This window comes from Globicephala melas, chromosome 19, assembly GCF_963455315.2.
Source record: "Globicephala melas chromosome 19, mGloMel1.2, whole genome shotgun sequence".
Lineage (NCBI taxonomy): Eukaryota > Metazoa > Chordata > Mammalia > Artiodactyla > Delphinidae > Globicephala > Globicephala melas.
The window spans coordinates 24,355,452-24,368,239 of record NC_083332.1 but is presented as its reverse complement, the minus strand read 5'-3'; positions in this window follow the sequence as shown (position 1 = coordinate 24,368,239).

The following is a 12,788-nucleotide window of genomic DNA, read 5'->3' as shown; positions in this document are numbered from 1 at the left end:
TCTCCCAAAGCGAAAACCGTGCTGGCAATCCCTTTCTAGGAACTCCTCCCACGGCACCCCAGGTTCAGCTCCGGCCGAACGAAAGGTGACCTCAGGCCTCAAGGTATGTTCCAGTGTTTCACGTCGGGGGAGTTGGGTGTGCAGCGGTTTCTTTGAGGCCATACTCCACCACGGAGTGCCTTAACTCTGCGCCGCTCCTGGGGGCACACAGGATAGGAGCTCGTTCGCCAATGTCGCAGGATGACTTCTCTCCGTGCCGGAACGGCGGCTCCTGGCTTCTGAGGAACCTTAGCCTAAACAGGCCCCTGGAGAAAGCTCTTCACATTCATAGCAAGGGCAACGTACTGCTCTCTGGCTTGCCTGGGTTGAGTGCCCCAGTCGTCAAAGAGCCTCGCGAAGGCAGTGCTGCGCAGACTCCCTCTGCCAGTCGCACGGCCTCCTTGACTGAAAGAGAACTGCAGTGCCAAAAGGCACCGTGCTGACGACTGGCTCCAGGAGGAGACTCGGGACAGCACTCTCACAGAAGCGAAAGCTAGGCTGTGGGCCCAGCCTGAGGACCAGCACGTTGTCCACACTTAACACAGCTAAGGCATGAGCCAGACGACAGCCTTGGTCACTGAGGCCTATCTAAGGTACTGCCATACTTACCCACTAGATCCCACGCAGAGGTCCCTGTGCCCAAAAGGGCCTCCATGGAAGGGCCCTGTTCCTCCCGTGTGTTTCCTTGAGGTAATCAGAAACCACTGAGGATAACTACGTGAGCTCCGCTTTGAAACTGGGCGACCCTGGGCAAACCTTATTCCCCTCCGTGGTAGACGAGACAGTGGCGGGTCCTAAGCTGCCTGAAGCACACTCCTCGCGCCCACCTTCTCTTTGCTGCCGGAAGGCCTCACATAAGAGGCCTGAGTTTACTCGTGACGGAAGCCGTCTGAGTGTACTCGTGCGAGGCCTGCTGCTCTCAGTTCCTTGCTGGGAGCTTCAGCAAGAGCACTCTGGAGCTCGCCGACAAAAGAATGGTGAGCCCCCCCACGGCCTCAGGTAAAAGTCCAGACTTCCCCCGTCAGTAACACCTCGGAGTGCCATAGGAGCGAAGGAGCATGCGTTAACGGAATGCTTCAACAGTGCTAGGGATTTATTTCACGAGACACGGTGCACTCACGTTCGTTGTAACAACTGTCACAGGGCACTGTATGCCTTCCGACTCCTCTGTTGCGTTTGAGCCACAGGAAGTAAATGCATTCGTTTGATTAAGCTCCGTGAACGTGCAACGACGATGGCGAAGCGCTGCCCTGTTCGCTCGAAAGCTCTCGATTGTACAGCCTTCCAACGGCCTCAGGCTACGCAGTTGTAAACAGCCTTACATTCCATGCTGGTGTGCCCCCAGTTAGGAATTTGGGCTCTTCTGTGAGACACCAATGTGCGTCCCAAATGAAACCGGCGGGCTCCCCCAGGACGTCTGCGTACGGTAGTCGGTTGCCAGCTGTTTACTTCCAGCCGGAGAACGAAAAAGAGGACAGCTTTCCCAGGGACAATTCTGGACCCTTGGGACCATCCAGAATCACCAAAGCCTCAACTCTGCACGGCCTGGGGAACGCTCTTCCTCACGTCCAGCAATCCCCACGTCAAAACCTTTCTCAGCAGAGGCAGGCACTCTCTCCCTTGTACTAGCTAGCTCGGCAGAGCCTTCCGAGAAACATGCTGCGTCATTCAGCTTGAACGTGGGACGCGGAGGGGAGAGTACGCTTTCTCCCCGTTTGGAGGCGCCTTGCGCTTGGCTTCAAAGCTGCCTTGAACAGCACTAGCGGCCCGACGTCTCTGCACGGCAGGGCTGTCGTTGTGGGCCGAGGCTGCGTGTTCTCCCAAAGCGAAAACCATGCTGGCAATCCCTTTCTAGGAACTCCTCCCACGGCACCCCAGGTTCAGCTCCGGCCGAACGAAAGGTGACCTCAGGCCTCAAGGTGAAGTTCCAGCGTTTCACGTCAGGGGAGTTGGGTGTGCAGGGGTCTCCGATGAGGCCATACTCCACCACGGAGTGCCTTAACCCTGCGACGCTCCTGGGGACACACAGGGTAGGAGCCCATTCACCAGTTTCGCATGATGACGTCTCTCCGTGCCGGAACGGCGGCCTCTGGCTCCTGAGGAGCCTCAGCGTAAGCAGGCCCCTGGAGACAGCTCTTCACATTCATAGCTAGGGCAGTGTACTCCTCTCTGGGTTGCCCAGGTTGAGTGGCCCAGTCGTCAGAGAGACTGGCGAAAGCAGCGCTGGGCGGACTCCCTTTGCCGGTCAGTCGAACGGCCTCCTTGACTGAAAGAGGACTGCAGTGCCAAAAGACACCGCGCTGACGACTGGCTCCGGGAAGAGACTCGGGACAGCACTCTCACAGAAGCGAAAGCTAGGCCGTGGGCCCAGCCTGAGGAGCAGTACGTACGTTTGCCACACTTCTTTACACAGCTAGGCGTGAGCCAGAGAGCCTTGATCACTGAGGCCTACCTAAGGTACTGCCATACTTACCCAGTAGATCCCACGCAGAGGTCCCTGTGCCCCAAAGGGCCTCCACGGAAGGACCCTGTTCCTCCCGTTGTGTTTCCTTGAGGTAATCAGAAACCACTGAGGATACCTGTAGGAGCTCAGGTATGAAGCTGGGCGACCCTGGCCAAACCTGATTCCCCTCCGTGGTAGACGAGACAGTGGCGGGTCCTAAGCTGCCTGAAGCACACTCCTCGCGCCCACCTTCTCTTTGCTGCCGGAAGGCCTCACATAAGAGGCCTGAGTGTACCCGTGACGGAAGCCGTCTGAGTGTACTCGTGTGAGGCCTGCTGCTCTCAGTTCCTTGCTGGAAGCTTCAGCAAGAGCACTCTGGAGCTCGCCGACAAAAGAATGGTGAGCCCCCCACGGCCTCAGGTAAAAGTCCAGACTTCCCCCGTCAGTAACACCTCGGAGTGCCATAGGAGCGAAGAAGCATGCGTTAACGGAATGCTTCAACAGTGCTAGGGATTTATTTCACGAGACACTGTGCACTCACGTTCGTTGTAACAACGGTCAAAGGGCACTGTATGCCTTCCAACTCCTCTGTTGCGTTTGAGCCACAGGAAGTAAATGCATTCGTTTGATTAAGCTCCGTGAACGTGCAACGACGATGGCGAAGCGCTGCCCTGTTCGCTCGAAAGCTCTCGATTGTACGGCCTTCCAACGGCCTCAGGCTACGCAGTTGTAAACAGCCTTACATTCCATGCTGGTGTGTCCCCAGTTAGGAATTTGGGCTCTTCTGTGAGACACCAATGTGCGTCCCAAATGAAACCGGCGGGCTCCCCCAGGACGTCTGCGTACAGCAGCCGGTTGCCAGCTGTTTATTTCCAGCCGGAGAACGAAAAAGAGGACAGCTTTCCCAGGGACAATTCTGGACCCTTGAGACCATCCAGAATCACCAAAGCCTCAACGTTGCACGGCCTGGGGAACGCTCTTCCTCACGTCCAGCAATCCCCACGTCAAAACCTTTCTCAGCAGAGGCAGGCACTCTCTCCCTGGTACTAGCTAGCTCGGCAGAGCCTTCCGAGAAACATGCTGCGTCATTCAGCTTGAACGTGGGACGCGGAGGGGAGAGTACGCTTCCTCCCCGTTTGGAGGCGCCTTGCGCTTGGCTTCAAGGCTGCCTGAACAGCACTAGCGGCCCGACGTCTCTGCACGGCAGGGCTGTCGTTGTGGGCCGAGGCTGCGTGTTCTCCCAAAGCGAAAACCGTGCTGGCAATCCCTTTCTAGGAACTCCTCCCACGGCACCCCAGGTTCAGCTCCGGCCGAACGAAAGGTGACCTCAGGCCTCAAGGTGAAGTTCCAGCGTTTCACGTCAGGAGAGTTGGGTGTGCAGGGGTCTCCGATGAGGCCATATTCCACCACGGAGTGCCTTAACCCTGCGACGCTCCTGGGGACACACAGGGTAGGAGCCCATTCACCAGTTTCGCATGATGACCTCTCTCCGTGCCGGAGCGGCGGCCTCTGGCTCCTGAGGAGCCTTAGCGTAAGCAGGCCCCTGGAGACAGCTCTTCACATTCATAGCTAGGGCAGTGTACTCCTCTCTGGGTTGCCCAGGTTGAGTGGCCCAGTCGTCAGAGAGACTGGCGAAAGCAGCGCTGGGCGGACTCCCTTTGCCGGTCAGTCGAACGGCCTCCTTGACTGAAAGAGAACTGCAGTGCCAAAAGACACCGCGCTGACGACTGGCTCCGGGAAGAGACTCGGGACAGCACTCTCACAGAAGCGAAAGCTAGGCCGTGGGCCCAGCCTGAGGAGCAGTACGTACGTTTGCCACACTTCTTTACACAGCTAGGCGTGAGCCAGAGAGCCTTGGTCACTGAGGCCTACCTAAGGTACTGCCATACTTACCCAGTAGATCCCACGCAGAGGTCCCTGTGCCCCAAAGGGCCTCCACGGAAGGACCCTGTTCCTCCCGTTGTGTTTCCTTGAGGTAATCAGAAACTACTGAGGATACCTGTAGGAGCTCAGGTATGAAGCTGGGCGACCCTGGCCAAACCTGATTCCCCTCCGTGGTAGACGAGACAGTGGCGGGTCCTAAGCTGCCTGAAGCACACTCCTCGCGCGCACCTTCTCTTTGCTGCCGGAAGACCTCACATAAGAAGTCTGAGTTGACTCGGGACAGAAGAAGTCTGGGTTGACTCGTGTGAGGCCTGCTGCTCTCCGTTCCTTGCTGGGAGCTTCAGCAGGAGCGCTCTGGAGCTCGCCGGCAGGAGAATTGTGAGTCCCCCCGCCCCACCCCGGCCTCAAGCAAAAGTCCAGATTTCCCCCCTTAGTAACACCTCGGAGTGCCAGAGGGAGCGGAGGGGCATGCGTTAACGGAATGCTTCAACCGTGGAAGGTATTTCACGAGACACTGTGCACTCACGTTCGTTGTAACAACTGTCAAAGGGCACTCACTGTATGCCTTCCAACTCCTCGGCCGTGTTGGAGCCCCAGGAAGTAAATGCGTTCGTTTGACTAAGCTCCGTGAACGCGCAACGGTGATGGCGAAGCGCTGCCCTGTTCGCTCGAAAGCTCTCGTTCGTGCGGCCTTCACACGGCCTCAAGGTACGCAGTTCTAAACAGCCTTCCATTCCATGCTGGTGTGCCAAGCCCCCCACCCACCCGCAGGGAGGAATTTGGGCTCTTCTGAGAAACACCAGTGTGCGCCACAAGTGAAACCAGGGCGTCTCCCCCAGGACGTCGCCGACCGGCAGCCGGATGCCAGAGGTGTACTTCCAGCCGGAAAAAGAGGGGAAAGGACAGCTTTCCCGGGGACAATTCTGGACCCTTGGGACCATCCAGAATCACCAAGGCCTCAACTCTGCACGGCCTGGGGAACGCTCTTCCGCCTGTCCAGCAATCCCCACGTCAAAACCTTTCTCAGCAGAGGCAGGCACTCTCTCCCTTGTACTAGCTAGCTCGGCAGAGCCTTCCGAGAAACATGCTGCGTCATTCAGCTTGAACGTGGGACGCGGAGGGGAGAGTACGCTTTCTCCCCGTTTGGAGGCGCCTTGCGCTTGGCTTCAAAGCTGCCTTGAACAGCACTAGCGGCCCGACGTCTCTGCACGGCAGGGCTGTCGTTGTGGGCCGAGGCTGCGTGTTCTCCCAAAGCGAAAACCGTGCTGGCAATCCCTTTCTAGGAACTCCTCCCACGGCACCCCAGGTTCAGCTCCGGCCGAACGAAAGGTGACCTCAGGCCTCAAGGTATGTTCCAGTGTTTCACGTCGGGGGAGTTGGGTGTGCAGCGGTTTCCATGAGGCCATACTCCACCACGGAGTGCCTTAACTCTGCGAAGCTCCTGGGGGCACACAGGATAGGAGCTCGTTCGCCAATTTCGCAGGATGACTTCTCTCCGTGCCGGAACGGCGGCTCCTGGCTACGCAGTTGTAAACAGCCTTACATTCCATGCTGGTGTGCCCCCAGTTAGGAATTTGGGCTCTTCTGTGAGACACCAATGTGCGTCCCAAATGAAACCGGCGGGCTCCCCCAGGACGTCTGCGTACGGCAGTCGCTTGCCAGTTGTTTACTTCCAGCCGGAGAACGAAAAAGAGGACAGCTTTCCCAGGGACAATTCTGGACCCTTGGGACCATCCAGAATCACCAAAGCCTCAACTCTGCACGGCCTGGGGAACGCTCTTCCTCACGTCCAGCAATCCCCACGTCAAAACCTTTCTCAGCAGAGGCAGGCACTCTCTCCCTGGTACTAGCTAGCTCGGCAGAGCCTTCCGAGAAACATGCTGCGTCATTCAGCTTGAACGTGGGACGCGGAGGGGAGAGTACGCTTTCTCCCCGTTTGGAGGCGCCTTGCGCTTGGCTTCAAAGCTGCCTTGAACAGCACTAGCGGCCCGACGTCTCTGCACGGCAGGGCTGTCGTTGTGGGCCGAGGCTGCGTGTTCTCCCAAAGCAAAAACCGTGCTGGCAATCCCTTTCTAGGAACTCCTCCCACGGCACCCCAGGTTCAGCTCCGGCCGAACGAAAGGTGACCTCAGGCCTCAAGGTGAAGTTCCAGCGTTTCACGTCAGGGGAGTTGGGTGTGCAGGGGTCTCCGATGAGGCCATACTCCACCACAGAGTGCCTTAACCCTGCGACGCTCCTGGGGACACACAGGGTAGGAGCCCATTCACCAGTTTCGCAAGATGACCTCTCTCCGTGCCCGAACGGCGGCCTCTGGCTCCTGAGGAGCCTTAGCGGAAGCAGGCCCCTGGAGACAGCTCTTCACATTCATAGCTAGGGCAGTGTACTCCTCTCTGGGTTGCCCAGGTTGAGTGGCCCAGTCGTCAGAGAGACTGGCGAAAGCAGCGCTGGGCGGACTCCCTTTGCCGGTCAGTCGAACGGCCTCCTTGACTGAAAGAGGACTGCAGTGCCAAAAGACACCGCGCTGACGACTGGCTCCGGGAAGAGACTCGGGACAGCACTCTCACAGAAGCGAAAGCTAGGCCGTGGGCCCAGCCTGAGGAGCAGTACGTACGTTTGCCACACTTCTTTACACAGCTAGGCGTGAGCCAGAGAGCCTTGGTCACTGAGGCCTACCTAAGGTACTGCCATACTTACCCAGTAGATCCCACGCAGAGGTCCCTGTGCCCCAAAGGGCCTCCACGGAAGGGCCCTGTTCCTCCCCTTGTGTTTCCTTGAGGTAATCAGAAACCACTGAGGATACCTGTAGGAGCTCAGGTATGAAGCTGGGCGACCCTGGCCAAACCTGATTCCCCTCCGTGGTAGACGAGACAGTGGCGGGTCCTCAGCTGCCTGAAGCACACTCCTCGCGCGCACCTTCTCTTTGCTGCCGGAAGACCTCACATAAGAAGTCTGAGTTGACTCGGGACAGAAGAAGTCTGGGTTGACTCGTGTGAGGCCTGCTGCTCTCCGTTCCTTGCTGGGAGCTTCAGCAGGAGCGCTCTGGAGCTCGCCGGCAGGAGAATTGTGAGTCCCCCCGCCCCACCCCGGCCTCAAGCAAAAGTCCAGATTTCCCCCCTTAGTAACACCTCGGAGTGCCAGAGGGAGCGGAGGGGCATGCGTTAACGGAATGCTTCAACCGTGGAAGGTATTTCACGAGACACTGTGCACGCACGTTCGTTGTAACAACTGTCAAAGGGCACTCACTGTATGCCTTCCAACTCCTCGGCCGTGTTGGAGCCCCAGGAAGTAAATGCGTTCGTTTGACTAAGCTCCGTGAACGCGCAACGGTGATGGCGAAGCGCTGCCCTGTTCGCTCGAAAGCGCTCGTTCGTGCGGCCTTCACATGGCCTCAAGGTACGCAGTTCTAAACAGCCTTCCATTCCATGCTGGTGTGCCAAGCCCCCCACCCACCCGCAGGGAGGAATTTGGGCTCTTCTGAGAAACACCAGTGTGCGCCACAAGTGAAACCAGGGCGTCTCCCCCAGGACGTCGCCGACCGGCAGCCGGATGCCAGAGGTGTACTTCCAGCCGGAAAAAGAGGGGAAAGGACAGCTTTCCCGGGGACAATTCTGGACCCTTGGGACCATCCAGAATCACCAAGGCCTCAACTCTGCACGGCCTGGGGAACGCTCTTCCGCCTGTCCAGCAATCCCCACGTCAAAACCTTTCTCAGCAGAGGCAGGCACTCTCTCCCTTGTACTAGCTAGCTCGGCAGAGCCTTCCGAGAAACATGCTGCTTCATTCAGCTTGAACGTGGGACGCGGAGGGGAGAGTACGCTTTCTCCCCGTTTGGAGGCGCCTTGCGCTTGGCTTCAAAGCTGCCTTGAACAGCACTAGCGGCCCGACGTCTCTGCACGGCAGGGCTGTCGTTGTGGGCCGAGGCTGCGTGTTCTCCCAAAGCGAAAACCGTGCTGGCAATCCCTTTCTAGGAACTCCTCCCACGGCACCCCAGGTTCAGCTCCGGCCGAACGAAAGGTGACCTCAGGCCTCAAGGTGAAGTTCCAGCGTTTCACGTCAGGGGAGTTGGGTGTGCAGGGGTCTCCGATGAGGCCATACTCCACCACGGAGTGCCTTAACTCTGCGCCGCTCCTGGGGGCACATAGGATAGGAGCTCGTTCGCCAATTTCGCAGGATGACTTCTCTCCGTGCCGGAACGGCGGCTCCTGGCTTCTGAGGAACCTTAGCCTAAACAGGCCCCTGGAGAAAGCTCTTCACATTCATAGCAAGGGCAACGTACTGCTCTCTGGCTTGCCTGGGTTGAGTGCCCCAGTCGTCAAAGAGCCTCGCGAAGGCAGTGCTGCGCAGACTCCCTCTGCCAGTCGCACGGCCTCCTTGACTGAAAGAGAACTGCAGTGCCAAAAGGCACCGTGCTGACGACTGGCTCCAGGAGGAGACTCGGGACAGCACTCTCACAGAAGCCAAAGCTAGGCTGTGGGCCCAGCCTGAGGACCAGCACGTTGTCCACACTTAACACAGCTAAGGCATGAGCCAGACGACAGCCTTGGTCACTGAGGCCTATCTAAGGTACTGCCATACTTACCCACTAGATCCCACGCAGAGGTCCCTGTGCCCAAAAGGGCCTCCATGGAAGGGCCCTGTTCCTCCCGTGTGTTTCCTTGAGGTAATCAGAAACCACTGAGGATAACTACGTGAGCTCCGCTTTGAAACTGGGCGACCCTGGGCAAACCTTATTCCCCTCCGTGGTAGACGAGACAGTGGCGGGTCCTAAGCTGCCTGAAGCACACTCCTCGCGCCCACCTTCTCTTTGCTGCCGGAAGGCCTCACATAAGAGGCCTGAGTTTACTCGTGACGGAAGCCGTCTGAGTGTACTCGTGCGAGGCCTGCTGCTCTCAGTTCCTTGCTGGGAGCTTCAGCAAGAGCACTCTGGAGCTCGCCGACAAAAGAATGGTGAGCCCCCCCACGGCCTCAGGTAAAAGTCCAGACTTCCCCCGTCAGTAACACCTCGGAGTGCCATAGGAGCGAAGGAGCATGCGTTAACGGAATGCTTCAACAGTGCTAGGGATTTATTTCACGAGACACGGTGCACTCACGTTCGTTGTAACAACTGTCACAGGGCACTGTATGCCTTCCGACTCCTCTGTTGCGTTTGAGCCACAGGAAGTAAATGCATTCGTTTGATTAAGCTCCGTGAACGTGCAACGACGATGGCGAAGCGCTGCCCTGTTCGCTCGAAAGCTCTCGATTGTACAGCCTTCCAACGGCCTCAGGCTACGCAGTTGTAAACAGCCTTACATTCCATGCTGGTGTGCCCCCAGTTAGGAATTTGGGCTCTTCTGTGAGACACCAATGTGCGTCCCAAATGAAACCGGCGGGCTCCCCCAGGACGTCTGCGTACGGTAGTCGGTTGCCAGCTGTTTACTTCCAGCCGGAGAACGAAAAAGAGGACAGCTTTCCCAGGGACAATTCTGGACCCTTGGGACCATCCAGAATCACCAAAGCCTCAACTCTGCACGGCCTGGGGAACGCTCTTCCTCACGTCCAGCAATCCCCACGTCAAAACCTTTCTCAGCAGAGGCAGGCACTCTCTCCCTTGTACTAGCTAGCTCGGCAGAGCCTTCCGAGAAACATGCTGCGTCATTCAGCTTGAACGTGGGACGCGGAGGGGAGAGTACGCTTTCTCCCCGTTTGGAGGCGCCTTGCGCTTGGCTTCAAAGCTGCCTTGAACAGCACTAGCGGCCCGACGTCTCTGCACGGCAGGGCTGTCGTTGTGGGCCGAGGCTGCGTGTTCTCCCAAAGCGAAAACCATGCTGGCAATCCCTTTCTAGGAACTCCTCCCACGGCACCCCAGGTTCAGCTCCGGCCGAACGAAAGGTGACCTCAGGCCTCAAGGTGAAGTTCCAGCGTTTCACGTCAGGGGAGTTGGGTGTGCAGGGGTCTCCGATGAGGCCATACTCCACCACGGAGTGCCTTAACCCTGCGACGCTCCTGGGGACACACAGGGTAGGAGCCCATTCACCAGTTTCGCATGATGACGTCTCTCCGTGCCGGAACGGCGGCCTCTGGCTCCTGAGGAGCCTTAGCGGAAGCAGGCCCCTGGAGACAGCTCTTCACATTCATAGCTAGGGCAGTGTACTCCTCTCTGGGTTGCCCAGGTTGAGTGGCCCAGTCGTCAGAGAGACTGGCGAAAGCAGCGCTGGGCGGACTCCCTTTGCCGGTCAGTCGAACGGCCTCCTTGACTGAAAGAGGACTGCAGTGCCAAAAGACACCGCGCTGACGACTGGCTCCGGGAAGAGACTCGGGACAGCACTCTCACAGAAGCGAAAGCTAGGCCGTGGGCCCAGCCTGAGGAGCAGTACGTACGTTTGCCACACTTCTTTACACAGCTAGGCGTGAGCCAGAGAGCCTTGGTCACTGAGGCCTACCTAAGGTACTGCCATACTTACCCAGTAGATCCCACGCAGAGGTCCCTGTGCCCCAAAGGGCCTCCACGGAAGGACCCTGTTCCTCCCGTTGTGTTTCCTTGAGGTAATCAGAAACCACTGAGGATATCTGTAGGAGCTCAGGTATGAAGCTGGGCGACCCTGGCCAAACCTGATTCCCCTCCGTGGTAGACGAGACAGTGGCGGGTCCTAAGCTGCCTGAAGCACACTCCTCGCGCGCACCTTCTCTTTGCTGCCGGAAGGCCTCACATAAGAAGTCTGAGTTGACTCGGGACAGAAGAAGTCTGGGTTGACTCGTGTGAGGCCTGCTGCTCTCCGTTCCTTGCTGGGAGCTTCAGCAGGAGCGCTCTGGAGCTCGCCGGCAGGAGAATTGTGAGTCCCCCCGCCCCACCCCGGCCTCAAGCAAAAGTCCAGATTTCCCCCCTTAGTAACACCTCGGAGTGCCAGAGGGAGCGGAGGGGCATGCGTTAACGGAATGCTTCAACCGTGGAAGGTATTTCACGAGACACTGTGCACTCACGTTCGTTGTAACAACTGTCAAAGGGCACTCACTGTATGCCTTCCAACTCCTCGGCCGTGTTGGAGCCCCAGGAAGTAAATGCGTTCGTTTGACTAAGCTCCGTGAACGCGCAACGGTGATGGCGAAGCGCTGCCCTGTTCTCTCGAAAGCGCTCGTTCGTGGGGCCTTCACACGGCCTCAAGGTACGCAGTTCTAAACAGCCTTCCATTCCATGCTGGTGTGCCAAGCCCCCCACCCACCCGCAGGGAGGAATTTGGGCTCTTCTGAGAAACACCAGTGTGCGCCACAAGTGAAACCAGGGCGTCTCCCCCAGGACGTCGCCGACCGGCAGCCGGATGCCAGAGGTGTACTTCCAGCCGGAAAAAGAGGGGAAAGGACAGCTTTCCCGGGGACAATTCTGGACCCTTGGGACCATCCAGAATCACCAAGGCCTCAACTCTGCACGGCCTGGGGAACGCTCTTCCGCCTGTCCAGCAATCCCCACGTCAAAACCTTTCTCAGCAGAGGCAGGCACTCTCTCCCTTGTACTAGCTAGCTCGGCAGAGCCTTCCGAGAAACATGCTGCGTCATTCAGCTTGAACGTTGGACGCCGAGGGGAGAGTACGCTTTCTCCCCGTTTGGAGGCGCCTTGCGCTTGGCTTCAAAGCTGCCTTGAACAGCACTAGCGGCCCGACGTCTCTGCACGGCAGGGCTGTCGTTGTGGGCCGAGGCTGCGTGTTCTCCCAAAGCGAAAACCGTGCTGGCAATCCCTTTCTAGGAACTCCTCCCACGGCACCCCAGGTTCAGCTCCGGCCGAACGAAAGGTGACCTCAGGCCTCAAGGTATGTTCCAGTGTTTCACGTCGGGGGAGTTGGGTGTGCAGTGGTTTCCATGAGGCCATACTCCACCACGGAGTGCCTTAACTCTGCGCCGCTCCTGGGGGCACACAGGATAGGAGCTCGTTCGCCAATGTCGCAGGATGACTTCTCTCCGTGCCGGAACGGCGGCTCCTGGCTTCTGAGGAACCTTAGCCTAAACAGGCCCCTGGAGAAAGCTCTTCACATTCATAGCAAGGGCAACGTACTGCTCTCTGGCTTGCCTGGGTTGAGTGCCCCAGTCGTCAAAGAGCCTCGCGAAGGCAGTGCTGCGCAGACTCCCTCTGCCAGTCGCACGGCCTCCTTGACTGAAAGAGAACTGCAGTGCCAAAAGGCACCGTGCTGACGACTGGCTCCAGGAGGAGACTCGGGACAGCACTCTCACAGAAGCGAAAGCTAGGCTGTGGGCCCAGCCTGAGGACCAGCACGTTGTCCACACTTAACACAGCTAAGGCATGAGCCAGACGACAGCCTTGGTCACTGAGGCCTATCTAAGGTACTGCCATACTTACCCACTAGATCCCACGCAGAGGTCCCTGTGCCCAAAAGGGCCTCCATGGAAGGGCCCTGTTCCTCCCGTGTGTTTCCTTGAGGTAATCAGAAACCAC